The following is a 15071-nucleotide window of genomic DNA, read 5'->3' as shown; positions in this document are numbered from 1 at the left end:
GAGGGAGGGAGAAAAATGAGGGGCTGATGCCAGGAGCTTAAGTGGAGAGCAAATGTTTTGAGAATGATGAGGGTAACGAATGTACAAATGAGCTTTATGCAATTGATGTATGTATGGATTGTGATAAGAGTTGTATGAGCCCCCAATTAAATGATCTAAAAAATAAAACTCTGGGTCAATCAATGGCGGTTCACAGTGACGGTCCCTGAGGTCATCAATCTTTGCTATCGCCCAACACTGACGTGGTCTCAGTCTGAGGAAGAATAAGCAGCAAATGACAAATCTTTCTCTTCATTTCCCCCACAGGGAGTTAAGCAATGAGTAATAAAAGGATATAAATTATTCACAGTGCTTTCCAGAAGTTTATGATTCAAGGTTTGGGAGAAATAATGGAAGGGGTGGTGGGTGAACAACACAACCCTGAATGAATTTATTTTGAAAATGAAGGGATGAGTTTCTGAGGCAGACCACACACACACACACACACACACACACACACACACACACACACACACACAGCAATGGCCCTTTGGTTCTTCCACATAACAGTTCAGCAGTTCACTCCCTCTCCCATGTTCAGGCAATCATGACTGTGGTCCCTGGATGAGAGCTTAGTTTCAGCCAAGCATTTGTTTGGTTTTTTGGTTTGCTTTTTTTTGTGAAATGAGAGAGCGAGAGAGACAGTCCAGTCTAGCTCCGTAACAACCGCCAAACCAAACCAAACCCACTCTCTGAGCTGTCTTCCATCCTCGGTGGGAGCTCGCTCCCAAAGCACTGCGGAAATGGGAAACGAGGGACAGTGTGCCAGCTGGGGGAGGACAGAGGCTGGCTTTGGTGGAGAAAGTAAAAGAAAGAGACAGCCGTGTGGTTAAAGACGTGACGGAATGATTTGTTCATAAATGTAGCTTGGATTGGCTATCTGGCCCTACTTTATAGTTTGCAAGAATGCCAATGAAGGATTTCAACTATTTTAAAGTTATATTTTTTGGCTGAATTGGGTTTCCTTGACTGCGATCATATACATTCAGTATTTATAAAGGCTCAAAACACATTTATGGAACCTACTGAATACCTGGCACTGCACCAGGTGCTATTAATGGTAACAAGAATTAGAAGGTGCTTTAGAATCTGCATCTGCTTTTCTATGTTTTAATTTCCCAGAAGTTCTCCTGAAAGGAAGACCACAGCCACTTTGCTCTGGACATTTATAGAAGACCAGGGGCAGTCTCTGCTTAGTGCTAGGTAACATGTTGCAATTTCTCGAAATCTATTCAACAAGCCAATCACATCACCCAGTTGGGACCAGGGGTCACCCTTTTGCTACTACAAAGCCTCATCCAGAATTCCGAGTTGACCATTCCCAAGTGCAACCTCTTATAGTCCTGCATGGACTGAGCTGTCCTTCTTCCCCCAAGATGTGAGTACACGTGACAGATAACCTGCAGTCAGTCTTATCTGCCCCGTGTGAGGTGCCACATGCCTGCCATCCCGATAACCCTGGGTTGGGAATCACTCCCTCCCCATGGAAATGGATAGAAGGAGACTAAAACAGGAGTCGGTACTGCAGTATTCATTGTGGAAGTTGCATAGGCACAATGCTTCACCTTACTACCTGTTGGCTCTCCTATAACTAAAGAAATCTCAAGTGAATAACTATGCTTTTCCAGTGTTATGCAGGGAGGGGAAGAGAGGTTAAGTGAATTACCAAAGGTTACAAGTAACAAACTCTTCTTTTATTTTAATTCTTTACTCTTCTCTAATATTTTCTTGAAAAGCTCCCATCCAGATGTTCTGTAAAAATCACAGACATGTAGAATTTACACACACACTTACTATAAACAATAAAAAATGTTAATACAAGGTAAAAGTCATAAAAGATGATTTCCTAAGGAAGACATAGAAATGATCAATAATAGAAAGCATTCAATCTCACTACTAATCAAAGAAGTTCGAACCAAAATCATAATGAACCATTTCTTTTATCTGTCAGGTTGATCGATATTAAAAATATCACATACACACGCACATACCCAATCATGGTAAAAATTGGTGATATTTTAAAGAATCAGACTATCATATGATGATAAACCAAAACCAGACTCACTGCCATCAAGTCCATACTGACTCATAGGAACCCATTATGGGTTTCCAAGATTGTAATTGCTTACAGAAGTAGAAAACCCAGGCTTTGTCACATAGGGCTGCTGGTGGTATTGAACTGGCAACAGGAGAATTGCAGCCCAATCCATAATCACTACACCACTAGGGATCCTATCATATGATGATGATTAGGGTAGGAATTAGCTTCTTGAAAGACAGGATACAACTCTCCTAAAAATTTTAATATTATGTTTTATGTAACAAATTCACTTCAAAGATTATATCTGAATGAAACTATTTGACAAATTCATAAAGATATAAGTACAAAGATGCTTGTTTTATAGTTCTTTATAATATTGAAAAACCAGCAATTAGCTAAATGACAGTGTAACTTTAAATTGGAATACTGTGAAGTCTTTTGATATCATGATATACATGCTTATTTACCAACCTAGGAAGATGATATTAGGTAAAATCAAAGCAAAACAATAAAAACAAACAAAACAACGTGTGGAATATTATATAGAATGTAAGGTATATAACATTTTGTCTTTGTCTATCTATGTCCATGGTGAGACATCTGAAAGGTAATTTATAAAACTTTAACATCTCTGAGTGTTCAACTGTCAAGAGAAATTATCTTTTTAAAATTTCTCCCAACAGACAGATATAAACTCTAGAAAGAAAGAGAAAGCGACAGAGAGAGGAATGAGCCATGTAGCTCACGAGAATGACAGTGACAGCACCGTGCTCCCAGTGGCATGCTTCTGTAGAGCACAGACCCAGAGGAAAGTGGTGCTCCCCAGCAGCCCTGGATAAAGAGGCTGGCTGCTGACCTAAAGACTGACTGCTTTGACCCACCAGCAGCTCCACTGGAAAAATGACCTGGTATCTGCTCATGTCAAGATGACAACCTAAGAAATCCACTCTGTCCTACAGGGGCCGTCCATTCAGTGCTGGATTGCTAACTCTTAACTGCAAGTCGGAGGTTCAAATTCACAAGTAGCTCCAGGAGTGAGATGAGACGGTCTGCTCGCTCAAGGATTTTCCAAAGCCTTTCAATGAAAAAGGATTTGACAACCGCGTTATTGGGTCACTATGGTATTGCGGACAGGCTTGCTGTGAGATGGAATTGACTCAATGGCTCACAATAACAAGTGCTGGTCTCCCTACTCTGATTCAAAAAGATACATTAGAGGTGCCCAGTTCCAGGTTCTCAACTCCAAGTCCTCAGCAGTGGGGACCTTTTCCTTTCAAATGATCCAAATGGACAGCTCTGTATAGATTCCCCTTAGAGCTGTCACCTCCTGCCTGCAACCAGTGTAGTTTCAGAATCACATGCCGGCCTAGTCACCATTAGAAAGTGTTGTGTACCACACCTGTGACAGGTGACACGTTTTCTCAAAGCTGACCTCACTGAGAAATTCGTTTCTGCATCCAATTCTCTCACCCAGAAGAGGGCACAAGGTGGCAAAATAGAGCCCACAGAAGGATCAACTCCGAAGCAGAGATTTAATGCCCCGAGTCTGAAAAAATTACAAACCCTATTATGTTACCTTAGAAATTTCAAAATAGAGATGTCTGCGTATCCGGTTAGGGATCTGTCATGCTCTCAGTGAAAACGCTAGTGACAGCCCTGTGGGAAACAGTGTACATTCGTCTCCTAGGTCTTGAAGAATGCTTCAAAAATAGTTGTTTTGCTGATCCCCAGGTTCTCTTTACTAGAACAAATCCAGACACAAATCTGGGGCTGCTCTGGAATAGTATATGAGGGTGGATTGCAGGCACCCTCACTGCCCAGCACTGTCCCTTAAAGCGTTTTTTTGAGGCAGAGCCAAAGGCTGGCAAATCTTTTCTTTACCACAGAGGAAATCTAGGCTAAAAGGGAAAATAAGAAGTTTACGAACTATTAAAAAAATCATAAAGCTGCAGAGTTAGGGGTTGTGGATTAAGTTCCAATCCATTTATTCTTTTATCTCTGACGTGGAGCTGTGTAAAGACACATGGCCCTCAGGTAGGTGGAGACAAGAGTCAGGCCCAGAACAAAGAGAAAAAAAGAAAGGCGTGGTCAGTAGGGCTGGAGAGGGGAGAGGGCAGACCCATGTCTTTGGAAGTTAATTTATACCAGAACCTAAAATCCAATCATCTCACTGCCCCGTCACCCCCCTGGTAAGAAAGCCCTCCAACATCAACTGGGAGTTCAGTTCCATCGAGCAATATTCTGTTTGACCAGCTACGCCATTCTGCTCTTGAAGGAAATTAATTTTTCGATTCTTCCAGCTAATATAATCCCAATTCAGTGCTTCAAGTTTCTCTCAGGGCATTTACTGGTTTGGAATAAAGTATAAATACCTCTTTGGGGAACTCATGAGACACATGGAAACAATAGAAGGAAGGCAAGTTCAAGAGAGCAATAGGGCGGTGAGCGCTTAGCCTCCCCTGCCCCTCCCCCAGCCACATCTGTGATCCGCTAAGGGGGCTCTATGGTCTTTAGTTCTTCACTGAGCCAAGCTGTTTTGTGATTTTATTATTATTGTTATTATTTTAGCATGTCCAGCCTCTCAACAGTGTAAATAAAAGATTATAAGACAGAGAAACAGCGGTTTCTGGTTGCTTAAAAGGCAACTCAACAAGCCTTTACCGGCAGAGGGAAAAGGTCAGGTTCAAGAAAAGGGCCTTTCCTTTGGAAGGAGAGGGGTTTTCCTTTTAAGACAGAGAACACCTCCTGGCGGGCCTTCCAAAGACCAAGCGAACATCAAACTCTGCAAGGGATTTGGCCTTGGCATGAAGAGAAAATCTTGCCATGTCTCTCGACAGTATCAACACAAATCCATGCCCAGCAAACTGGGCCCCCTGGCCCTCTGCCTTATAGGAAACAAGGGTTATTAGCCCAGAGACAAAACATAAGACCTCCAGCATCGATGGTTGTATAACCCCACCCGATGGGACTGAGCAACAGAATTATATGTGAATGAATATGTTAGAATGTGCAAGGTATGTCAATATAGAGTATTAAAAAAAAAAAGTAAGCCATCAGAGAGATGACATTACTATGTGGAGGTTCGATTTTATTCTAAAAGTAGCTTTTTATTTATTTTAGTTTCAGAGATAAATGTCTTAAAGTACGATGTTCACAGGGGCAATCTCATATATCCACAAAGGCTGGTTTAAAAAGACTATCCGGGGACACATGCCTGCCCTTGAAGGTATCTTGGTCAAGTTCAGCATCCCACACGTTTCTTTTAGATCGGTTACTTTGGTAAAGCGCTGGCTCGACAACTAAGAAAAGCATTTACTATCTTGAGGGAGATAGACCAGCGTTTTTTTTCCAGCCTTGTTTTCTTTGACAAGTGTGAAGTCTTACAGCAGTGATACAGTTGTTCTGAACATTTATCCCTAACATGCATGCATACACACACACACACACACACACACACACAAATTTAACTATTTAATCTATATACCCCACTCAAAATAACAGGTCACTAGATTAGGGATAAAGGGTGATTGTCTTCCCAAATGCCTGCCCTACTGGAAATTGGCTAGAAGGGCCACAATAAAGGGATTGGAAGAAAGTGGGCACACCAATTAGACACCTATGGGAAAATCCAGAACTGACCAGGCTCAGGCCTAAGCTACCTAGGTCCAAGTGAAAGCCAACCCGGGCACACCCACCTTCAGCACCAGCAAGATGAACTCACACAGATGGGCCAAACTCAGTCAATAAGGTCAGCCTATATGCCCTCAACCAGGCCTCCCCAGTCAGTGGGGCCGGGAGGGGATAAAAGCAGGCCTCAGGCCCTGGTCTCTCACTTTCAGTGGAGCTCTTGCAAGCGGAGGGTGAAATGCCCGCTCGTGGCCGCTTACTCGCTTACTCTCTTGGGATTTCCTGCTCCAGGATCCAGCCTTAGGGTCCATGCCCCTGCTCTGGTGTTCCTTTCCTATGCTCCCCTGAATCAACCACCTTCCACTGCGAGCTCCCGCAAGGCCCCCATGTGGCCCTGCACACTTTCTAGAAGAAGCAAGTACCTTTTGGAGACTGTATTACCTGAAACTTTCCTTTCCCTCATAAAAAACACTTGGATTTACAAAAGTGCTTCTGCTGCGTGAATTCTCTCAGTGTTGCTAAGCAAGAACCGAGGTGAACCACCCTAGAAACGTAACAAAAAGACTCGGCCATAGCTTTAATGCTACTCATAGCGACCCTATAAGATAGGGTAGACATGGCCCCTGTGGGTTTATGAGGCTGGAACTACTTTTTTCTCTAATATTTCTATTGGCTTTTATTTAGCATATCATACACTTCAATAGTGCAGTCGCATCAGGAAGAGTTGTACAATCATCACCACAATCAGTTTAGGAACATATTCTTCGGTCTCGTACTCATTGCTATTGAGGCTGTAATTCTTTTTTTTTAATCATTTTATTAGGGGCTCATACAACTCTTATCACAATCCATACATACATCAATTGTGTAAAGCACATTTGTACATTCGTTGCCCTCATCATTCTCAAAACATTTCCTCTCCACTTAAGCCCCCGGCATTGGCTCCTCACTTTTTCCTCTCCCTCTCTGCTCCCCCCTCCCTCATGAGCCCTTGATAATTTCTAAATTATTATTTTGTCATATCTTGCTCTGTCCGACGTCTCCATTCACCCACTTTTCTGTTGTCCGTCCCCCAGGGAGGAGGTCACATATAGTTCCTTGTAATCGGTTCCCTCTTTCCAACCCACTCTCCCTCTACCCTCCCTGTTTCGCCACTCATACCACTGGTCCTGTAGGGATCATCCGCCCTGGATTCCCTGTATTTCCAGTTCCTATCTGTACCAGTGTACATCCTCTGGTCTAGCCAGACTTGCAAGATAGAATTCATATCATGATAGTGAGGGTGGGGCGGAAACATTTAGGAACTAGAGGAAAGTTGTATTTTTCATCGTTGCTACATCACACCCTGACTGGCTCATCTCTTCCCCAAGACCCCTCTGCCAGGGGATCTCCAGTAGCCTACTAATGGGCTTTGGATCTCCACTCCGCACTCCCCCGATCATTCACTATGGTAAGATTTTTTGTTCTGATGATGCCTTACACCTGATCCCTTCGACACCTCGTGATCACACAGGCTGGTGTGCTTCTTCCATGTGGGCTTGTGTTGCTTCTGAGATAGATGGCCGCTTGATTACCTTCAAGCCTTTAAGACCATTCTTTATGGGAGTAGAAAGCCCTGTCTCTGTCCCATTATCCCACACAGCTTCCCCCTTTTTTGAATCATAGTCATCGCCAATTCCTAGCACTTATCCCCTAGCTATAAGTTCTCCCCCTTTTGGTTATCACAAAGAATTGTTAGGTAGTTAGAGTTAAGAATGGTGGGGGGACTGTCTCTCCCATGCCTACAAAGGTTCCCACAGAGGATGTTGGGAAGAGATCAGGCAACATTAGACGCCTATAAGACCTCAAACTGAGTATGCTCATACTCAAGCCCCCAACCCAGGTGGGAGGTTCACCTGAGAAGTCCAAACTAGGCTCAGGTTCATGACATCACTCAGATGGGCTCAATCCAGCCAAGGGGGTCAGCCAATACCTTGCACCACTCATTCCGCCAGCCAGGGGCAGGGCTAGAATAAAGGCAGGGAGCACACTCTGGGTCTCTCACTCTCTTTTACCCTGCTCCTGGTCAGTGGCAGGGGGAGGGGGAGGGAAAAGGGGAGGACCCACAGGTTCTCTTGCCCCTGTGCTTTTGTCCCTGCATGCTGGCCTTCTCGCTCTCTGGCCTCTGTACCCTCCTGGCCCTTGCTCCCTCGACCCCTAGGTCATGAGGATTCCCCCTCCCCCCAGTTCCGCACATGTGGGTGCTCTTTTCCTCAAGGTTGCTCGTGCTCAGTTGTGAACCCCTTTGAGACTGTAAAACCTTAAACTTGTCCTGACGTGATAAAAACCCACTTGGATCACAAAATGAGCTTCAGCGTGAATTCTCCCATTGTGCAAAGCCAAGGATCGATGTCTTACCCACTAGAGAAACCTAACAGAATCATATCAGAGTTCTAGGTTTTAGAAAGTAAGCGTGTTTATCGTAAATCTGTTCTAATTCATAAGAACATATGTAAATCATTAGCATCATTAAGCAATTAAAATGTTATTAGGGAAGAAAAATACTGGGGGAGATCACCATCTCTCACAGTTCTATCTCCTGTGTCTGACCTCCTTTGACTTCACCAGTGAGGAGGAGGTAATGCACTATTTGCATCAGCCCCAAGGCTGATTCCTATAAGGAAGGCAGGCATCCGCTATGACCCCTGGCACTAACCGTCCCACAGCGCTCTTTAATTCTCATCTGGGTTCAATAATTCATTGCACTGGCTACAGAGAAAACTCATAGACCATACTTGTGCTATGGGTTTTATTAGGGAATGTGGAAAACTGAGAACCATGAAGAGTGTATGCCGACAAATTCTCAACCTTCATCCCTTAAGGAGCCTAGGAGGCCAGGGTGCCGAGGGAGGACGACTTCACATTCATAAGTTGGAGATGCATTCCAGTTACATCCTCCTAAGTCAAAGTTATTCCCCACAATGTGCCCCCCTAATAACTCCAATTTTACTTTCGAAGGTGAACTGCTTGAAGGCTATCTGCCTAAAGGTTATCTGCCATCAAAAGCAGTCGGACCATCTAACCCTTAGTACAGCCCAGTCCCTTCTGATGAGAATCAGAGATTGTGCCATTGGAGAAGAGTCAAAGACATCTAAGGTCAAGCCAGCCCAGAGACGGCCACGTTAGACTGCCATCTTGACTCTAGAATCCACCCATTTTGTTATGTATGAACCTTGCTGTCACATATATGCCTCTCGTTCCTTCCCTTTCTATTGCATGTATACCCCTAGCTTGTCCCCCTCGTGTTATGTGTATCCCTCTAATACAGCTCCTTCCTGTTATCTATGTGCTTACTGTGGCTTGCATGCCTGCGATTATCTAAGTCTGCAGAGACTACATTACTGCCTCATTCTGGTTCTAGTCTCCATCGGAAGAGGTGAGCCCTTGCACGCCTTGCCTCACGTCACTTGAATTAAACCCTCAATTACACAACCACCCCCTTAGCATCCATCTGGAAGGGGGGACTGGATCCCATAAGGGAAGTTAGTTAACAGGTTACAATTCAGAATTCGAAATGCTCAAGAAAACATTCTTGATAGATTCTTCCCACCCATGCCCCCAGGTGGGTCTATTTCAGGGCCTATCATGTGGCATCTCAGTCAAGTGGCCCCCTTGGCCTCTGACAGCTCCAGCGATGTTACAGAGCTCTTACAGTGCTGAAGATGAATGTCCAAGGGGGGCCATTCCTTCATAAGCCTCAGTCTGAAGGTACTCAACTCAAGCAGTGTAATTCCGAAAACCTAGCTCCTGAGTTACGTGCCCAGGAGGCGCCCCACTCCAACAGCAAGCCTCCTGGCCAAAGGCACTCAGCTTTACTCACTCAGTGGGCCGGGAAGTCACCACTGTGGACCTTAGTGCTGCTGCTGTTGCTCTTCCGTCACTCTGCTGTGGCCCCTCTGGTTAACAAGGTTCCCAGGGCAGGCTCTTGGGCACAAAGGACAGGCTCCACTCCTGGCTCTCCTCCTTTGCTGGTAATAGAGAATACCAGAAATATGTCTATCTAGGTTTTATTGAATGCAAAGGCATTCAACTGTTTGGATCACAACAAATTGTGAATAAGATTGTGAAGAATAGCTATTCCAGAACATTTACTTGTGCTTATATGGAACCTGTACATAAACCAGGACTCTTGACTAGAACAAGAGGATACTGCAGCATTTAGACTCAGGATTGATGTGTATTCACCATTGCAGTTCAGTTAGTGTTTTAATATGATTCTTTCAGCCATAATTTTTGTGACTCCCACCAAAGAACCTAGTTTTCTTGATGGGTCTGAGTAAGATGGTGGCAAGAATACACTCATGGGATTATATGACTCAGCTATGAGTAATTGTTCATAGGGTTCATTGAGATTGGCATCTGCTTGGTGTGAAATGAGCCATCTCTGAAGCAGGGAGTTGGGGATATTGAAAGATGACTGGAAGAACAAACGATTCTGTTTTGGAGGAAGTCCAGCTAGAATGCTGCTTAGAAGTGGGGACAGTGAGATCACATTGTGGACATGTCAAGAGGGACCAGTCCCTGGAAAAGGACGTAAATATTTGTAGAGAGCCAGTGAAACAGTGGAAGAACCTCAATGAGATGGATTGACAAAAAATGGACTCAAATATAACAGCCCTCGTGAGGATAGCGCAGGACCCCATGATCTATATGGGGCCACTATGCATCCAAACTGACTTGAGGGCAGCTAAGAACAGCAACAATATTTCACAAATCACTATTACCCTCAGATGAGGCTCAGCATCAAAGCCATTCTTCTGCCTGGGATGACCTCCCCTCAGTACTTCTTCAAATACATGTCCTACCAATAGCTCTAGGTCCATCTTTTCTGACAGCTCTTCAACTCCTACTTCTGGAATTGATCAGGATTTGGAAATCCAAGTGCCTTGCAGGAGCCAGTGAGCACCTTTTTGCATGATGCCAATCAGTTTTCAGAAATATGCATTCACTGTGTGAGTGGTAAGGCTGAGGCAACTATTGAACACAATATCCCTTTGCAAGAGGCAAGAGATACACAGCTCTGTCTCATTGATGCCACTTGGAAATTAAGGTCATGATTTCCAGATATTATAGGAAAAGCCAAGAATGGACTTTCTATTGAAAATACCAAAATTTAAATGTTGACTCTATAAAAAGATTCACAAACAACAAATATGTGCTCTGCATTTCACCCACAGAAACAACACTTTGCAACATCTGATAACTGACAAGCATTTGCAGGTTACCCATGAATGAATGGTACACTTGAGCAGGAGTGTGGTACATGTGTATATTTCACATGCCCTGTTAGGTGCGTTTATTAGTTTGGGTTGACTAGAGAAACAAATTCAGAGATAGTCATATGCGTATAAGACAGAGTTTTATATACAAGAGCAATTGAATATTGGAAAAACATCCCAGGCCAGTCCGGATCAAGTTTATAAGTCCACTATTAGTCCAGTGGCAGTGCAAGCATCTCAGCACTGGCGTGGGTCTCCATGTGGCTCAGCTAGTTCCAGGGCTCTAGTGTAGCTCCATGTGCTTTGTCATCAGGTTAAAATCTTGAATTTCTACGTCTTTGTCATTAGTGATTGGTGAGTAAATCTGAATTATAGTCACATTAACAGATCTCTCTTTTATATAGATATTACCCTATATTCTGGCACCAGATCAGAAAATATTCTACTACTACTCATGATGTTTTCACTGGCTAATTTTTTTTTTAAGAAGTGGACCACTAACTCTGTCTTCCTAGCCTGTCTTAATCTAGAAACGTCACAGAAACCTGTTCACCTTGGGTTGTTGGTATTTGAGATACTGGTAGCATATCTTCCAGCACCAGAGCAACACACAAACTGATGTCTGCAGTATGAAATTGATCAAACATTCAATCAAGATGTATTGATAATTACTGGTTATTGGAATTACAAGGATCCAACCTACTGAACCCACAGCCATCTAGTTAATCGACACTCATAGCAACCATTACAGACAGGGTAGAACTGTCCTAAAGGGTTTCAAAGGCTGCAAATCTTTACAGAATCAGATTACTGAATGTTTTCGGTCAAAAAAATCAACAGTTGGAAAATATGACCTAGGTATTAGAAATGAGGCCAAAGGTCATTTGATAGAATTTTGGAAGACTGCGGACATATTCATCGGAAATAACTCCTTTCAATGACATAAATGGCAACTATACCAAGGGGTACCCACTGTCATTGAGTGGGTTACAACTCAAAACATCCATATACAGGGCTTCTGAGGCTATAAATCATCATGGGAACAGACAGCCTTATCTTTCTTCCTGGGAATGGCTGGTGGTTTTCAATAGCTGACTTTGTAGTTAGCAGTCCAAAATTTATTGGACACCCCTATCAAGGTTCCTATACCTCCCAAAAGCATGAGAGACTAGAAAATTTCAATGTGTTCATGAAAAAAAACTATACAAAGACCAATAGACAGTTGTTAAAACAGAGTAAGAGAATTCTGCCTGGTTTAAAATCAGGAGAGGTGTAGGTCACAGTGTTCTTCTTCCACCATACTTATTCAATTTGTATGTCAAGCAAATAGTTTGAGAAGCTGGACTCTCTGAAAAGAATTCAGCATCCTGCTTCCAGCACAGTAAAACAGAGTGACAGCTGAGTGGTGGCATTAGACAGAGTTCAAATCAACTTCCCTATTGCCAGCAAAGCATCCCATTGTTTAGAAAAACCTCCGTAAGTGACCCTTGCTCCAAAATGTTCAGTTTCTATTTTTGATTATTCTAAATTAATCTCAAAGTGAAAAGAAAGAAGTCTGAACCAGCATATGCATTCAAAATACATTAGTTCAACTTAAATAATGAGAAATAACTACAGACAAAACTTCCATGTATTTTGCCCTTCTATAGAGGAATGATTTCTTTTTTCAAAGGCATGCCCGTACCTTTCTGTCAGATAAACTTACTTGGTTTTTCTTGTGTAATGGGGTGAGTATTGTACAAGGTTTCAATGCCTTTTTTTCCCCCAACTCAAATTGCCCCTTGGAGGCTCAAAGTACTAACAAAGTGCTTCGCTGCATGAAAGTGCTGTCTACATTTGTCTGGCAAATATGATGCCAATAGAAAAGCCTGATGGGCCTGTAATTTATCACGGGTACAATTGAGCTCCAGGCTGCTTCCACCAGAGAGCAAATTCCACTTTATAAAGCCAAATGTGAAGAGTAAAGCCTCCTAGCAAGATTCCCAATAACCAGAATATGGACATGAGCTTCAAAGACTAATCAAACATGAATGGGGAAGAGGGTATTGATGAAGTAGCAGCCGACAGGCAGAAGGAGGATTTGAGCAGGTTTATGTATTGAAGGGAAAGAAAGGCACAGAGAAAAGAGGAAGAATATCTGTGCTGTCACTTCGGTTCCTCGTAACAACTTTATGAATTAGCCATATTATCCTTGTTTTCACAGAGCAAAACGGAGGCTAAGAAAATCTGAGCAACTTGCCCACAGTGTTGCCCAGACACTTAATGGATTACATGGAGTTTGGCCAGTTCCTCCTGGGTCGAAAACTGGGACCTAACCACTGCCCAACACTAACATTCATTAACCATCCAGAAAGTCAACTACATGTGACACTAAATGTTCCTTTATTTTCTACTTTAACTTCTTGTCAAAGATAATTGGTGTGTGTGTGTGTGTGTGCAATTAATAGCTACTATTGAGTCAGGCATCAACTCATGGTGGCCCAGTGTATAACGGAATGAAGCTCTGCTTGTTCCTGTGCCATTCCCAGGGCTGGTTACAGAATGGACCATTGTAATACACAGGGTTTTCACCGGATGCTTTTTGGACATTAGATTAACCTGTTCTGAGAAGTGCACTGAAGGATGCAGTGAGCCAGGGAGAGAGGTAGGTAGGAGCAAGAGAAACCATTATGGGTCTTGAACACCATTAATGTGGTTTGGGGATCCCTGGCTGACACCAACAGTCGAATGCCTGACTACTAATTTAAAAAGTTGATGGTTCAAACTCACTCATTGAAACCTACCTCAAAAGAGGTCTAGTGATCTGCTTCCTGAAGACCATAAATAAAACGAAAAGAACTTCACTGCCGTCAAGTCATTGGCGACTCACACTGGCCACCCTATAGCACCGGGGAGAACTGCCCTTGTGAGTTTCTGAGACTGTATGTAACTCTTTCCTGGAACAGAAAGCCCCATCTTTCTCCTGCACAGCTGCTAGTGCTTTTTAACTGCTGACCTTTCAGTTAGCAGCCCAACTCAAAAACACTAGGCAACCAGGGCTACTCCCTAAAGACCATAGCCTTGACAATCCCATAGAGCAGTTCGAGGCTACACACATGGGGTCACAGACTGGTTGTATCCCTCAACCCAAAGCTGGTCCAGTTAGGTGGCCACTCCCGCATCGCTCCCTCCGGTTTCTTATCCCCTTCCTTCCCTTTGCCTTTTCTGTTCCCCTTTCTCTTCAGGCCTTGAGTAGTATCAGCGGGGACGGCCACGAGCCTCTGGGCACGGCACTCTCCCTTGTGGCTTTTAAGTGATACTTTTATTAAACTCTGGTCAAATGACCCCATGTGTTCATGCCATCTGTTTGCTGTTGGTACCCTGACCGACATAGGAGGAGACGGGCAAGGTTTGATTTTTAAAAGTTTAGGTACTGTGATGCTTGACAAAGATTCTGTTCTGCAGATGCTTCCTGTTCATGAGATAAGGGTCATAAGCTCAAAGAGGTTGTAGGAAATTATCACCCCTTACCGTATAAGGAGCACCAATGCCACAGAAAGGCCAAATAGGCAAAATACTGAAACTGTGGGTGTGCAGGTTCAGGGAACAACAAATAAGGATCTCTGGTCACCAATACTTCACTTCAGGACAATTGCCAGGAGTTTTTGCTTCCATGTTTAGGTTTATATTTCTCATTCAATTTTTCATTGATTCCACTAATGATTACTGAATGACACCATGTTACAAGCCACTATTTTAGGCACTAGGGATAAAGAGTGATTATGTAAAAACACCTACTCTCTTGGGGCTTAGAAGTCCTTGAGTGGAACAAATAAATTAGGGTTGCAACTGTTAGCTGAAAGGTTGGTGGTTGTGTTCATCCAGGGGTGCATCAGAAAAAAAGCCTGCAATCTGATTCAGAAAAATCACCCATGGGAAACCCTGGGGAGCATCATACAACTCAGAAGCACAGGATCACCAGAAATCATAGTCCACTTGACGGCAACTGGTTTACTGCTTTAAGAGCTTAAAGAATCTAGAGCAGAGCCAGAAATGAAATGAGACAATTATGTTACACGTTTGTAAAAAAGCAAGTGATTAAGGAGACTATAGTGTGTGTGGCAGTC

At 43.4% G+C, this 15071-nt stretch overlaps 1 protein-coding gene across 5 annotated transcripts in view; it reads right to left on the bottom strand.

Annotated features, from left to right (window-relative positions):
- The window catches only part of FHIT (fragile histidine triad diadenosine triphosphatase), a 1817667-nt gene that overhangs the window by 1246578 nt on the left and 556018 nt on the right, over positions 1-15071 (bottom strand). The window contains exon 1 of one of the 5 annotated variants that reach the window (XM_045289945.1): positions 9567-9616. The exons of the other annotated variants lie outside the window; for them this stretch is intronic. The gene's annotated coding sequence lies outside the window, so the exon portion shown is untranslated. Of the gene's footprint in view, positions 1-9566; positions 9617-15071 lie in introns of those variants that run through there. 5 annotated transcript variants of the gene reach the window in all.

The sequence above is a fragment of the Echinops telfairi genome, unplaced genomic scaffold (assembly GCF_000313985.2).
Source record: "Echinops telfairi isolate 266 unplaced genomic scaffold, ASM31398v2 ScPeMD7_31;HRSCAF=116, whole genome shotgun sequence".
In the NCBI taxonomy this organism is placed as follows: domain Eukaryota; kingdom Metazoa; phylum Chordata; class Mammalia; order Afrosoricida; family Tenrecidae; genus Echinops; species Echinops telfairi.
Note: the sequence above shows the minus strand (reverse complement) of the source record. Positions and strands in the feature narration are given on the sequence as shown.